Genomic DNA, 2,556 nt, shown 5'->3' on the forward strand with positions numbered 1-2,556 from the left:
ATGCAGAACACCTGGCTCCCTAGAATATCATTACAGAGAAGGAATGCTTTTATTGTTTTATGATTGTTGCTATCAAAAAACAATAAGAACAGTAAATGTGTTAACTTTTATCTAATTGTCTTTCTACGGCTGGTTTGACAGAATAAAGCACCAGAACCTTCTGGAAGCAATTAACTGTATTAATAAAATGCATTTGCTATGTATTTGCTGATCTTAGCACAGAGCACACGAGCATGTACCTGAACCATTATTGTGCTTCATCAAGCACTCTTACACTTCAACTGGGCCTCACTGTTTGCTGTTTTTACCTGATAAACATAAATGGAGGAAAAATGAAAAAAAAAATAAAAAAAATTGTTCAACTACATGAATTAACAAAGAATGAAATCATCAGACTTCTTTCTTTAGACTTTGGACTAAATTTACCCATGATCTATGTTTGGGAAGGTCAATCACAGTAAGGAATCTGCGACCTATGTTTTCATCTTTTGCCATGTTTTACATTGTTTTTTTACATTTTTACAATGTTTTACATAGTTTAATCAATGGAACTTAACCACAGTAACAGGAAACAAGCATTTTTTTTCCCTTTGTTTGTTTGTTTTTAATAAGTACAAACACATTTTATCTTAGTGCAGATAAGTTTCCTGAATTGTCTGGAGCACTGAAGTGCACTTACTGAAGTAGATCTGCAACATCCTGCAGGCCTTCCCAGTGCCTTGCCACCCAGCAATGCCTAGCTTTGATACACAAGCTTCTGCTTTGAGATTTTTTTCAGAATGACAGAGGAGTACGTGTGGTTGCATGTGTATCTGGTTGTACACGTTGAATAAAGAAGGAGAGCTTTTCCATACAGAAAGCCTAATTGTGGAAGTTAAACCTATTCCTTTAAAACATTTCCATACTGTGAGCCTTTTGCAGCTGCAAATAGATTAAAGGGGTGTTTAAAGGTATAGCATTAAATGAGTACAAATAACTGTTTTACGTAAGTTGCCTGGGGTACATCAGTAGCCTTCTAAATGATCAAAAGGTATAGCTGGAGGCAAGGTCCAAAACCACCTGCTTATATAAAAGACTTTCATATGAGGTAGCTGATATCATACATTTACATTGATCTTCCTTTAAACACTGTAATGAAATCGGTATCAAAATTATGTTAAAGTAATGTTATAGCTACCTTAAAGAGATGGGAGCAGGAAAAGTACAGCTCCACCCTTGAATTGCCCCATGTGTGACAGCACTAAGATCATGCATTACACCTGTATCAGTCTGCAGGTCAGCAGGGCTAAGCTGTCTTAAGCTTTTTAAAACTGATTTTGACATTGATTAAGCAAAGCTCTGAGGAGTTTGCTTCCCTTTAAGCACATGAGCACTTCCACCCATCCCCATGATCATCTTCAGCCCCCAATTGTTGAACTGGTTTAAGATCTAGGTGTAAATATGAAGGTTTGGCTGAATAAGGTAGATACATCTTGCTGTTGCCACTTTGGTGTATTTTCAAGAAGAAATAAGAGCAAAAGTTCATTTGAAAACAACTGACAACTCGTCTTTTAAGCCTGACACTTCTGAAAATTTCACACAATTATTTAAAGTACTTTACAGTTCTGCGTATCTTAACTAGGCCTTTGCTTATGAGGGTCTGTATATTAAAAATAATAAGAAGAATAAGAAGAGAAAGCACTAACATTTGCAGCTTTATTGTTCTCTATCCATTGTTCATATATATATATGTATATATTTTCTCAATCTTTACCTTTTGATTCAATCAATATATCTTGGTATTTGTAGCGTAAACACTCCTAAGCAATGTTGGCCCTTTAAAAAACAGTCAGCATTTATGCACACCATAAAAGACTTCTTGGGTAAGGTCAATATTGTGATATAGCATCAGTTGTGTATCAGAATGGCTATTTGTTGCCACTCTTGGTGTAGTAAACAGACACTCAGAGCACAGCAAATAATGGAAAGAACTGTGTTTTCATGACTAAGGGTATGGCAGAAAAAGTAGGACATATAATCTGGAGCTGGAATAACTTCTAACTGCCTAAAACGTAAGTGTCCACAGTAGAGACCAAGCTGGAGAGATGAATTTCATCATGTGTGGCCACCACTGGCAAAAGCAGGACTGTCTATTACTTGTCTACAAGTAATAGTATGCAAAAAGTCAAAACAGTTTTATTACTTGTCTGCCAAGAGAAGCTTTAAACCAACTGACTGCTTGTGCTCATAATATGACTTCTCTGAGCAATACTTCAATTAAAACTGCTGCCCTGCGTCATGGTTTGCAGGATTAGGGGTTGTTCTGTGCCTGCAGACCAGGTTGCCACCTATTTCTTATGATATTACTGAGGTATTTCTTAGCTACTGCAGGTAAAAAATAAAATCCTGAGCTCAGACCTGGACCAGATTGATTTTTCCTTGCTTAAATTTGCCAGTACAACTGATATCTTATTTTCTTCTTTCAAACTAAAATGTGTCATTCACCTTTAACTTGGGAAAAAAAAAAAAAAAGTTAAAAAATAAATAAAAAAGAGAGCCCAAGGAAAAGTCCTAAAA

This window comes from Anas platyrhynchos, chromosome 3 (genome assembly GCF_047663525.1).
Source record: "Anas platyrhynchos isolate ZD024472 breed Pekin duck chromosome 3, IASCAAS_PekinDuck_T2T, whole genome shotgun sequence".
Lineage (NCBI taxonomy): Eukaryota > Metazoa > Chordata > Aves > Anseriformes > Anatidae > Anas > Anas platyrhynchos.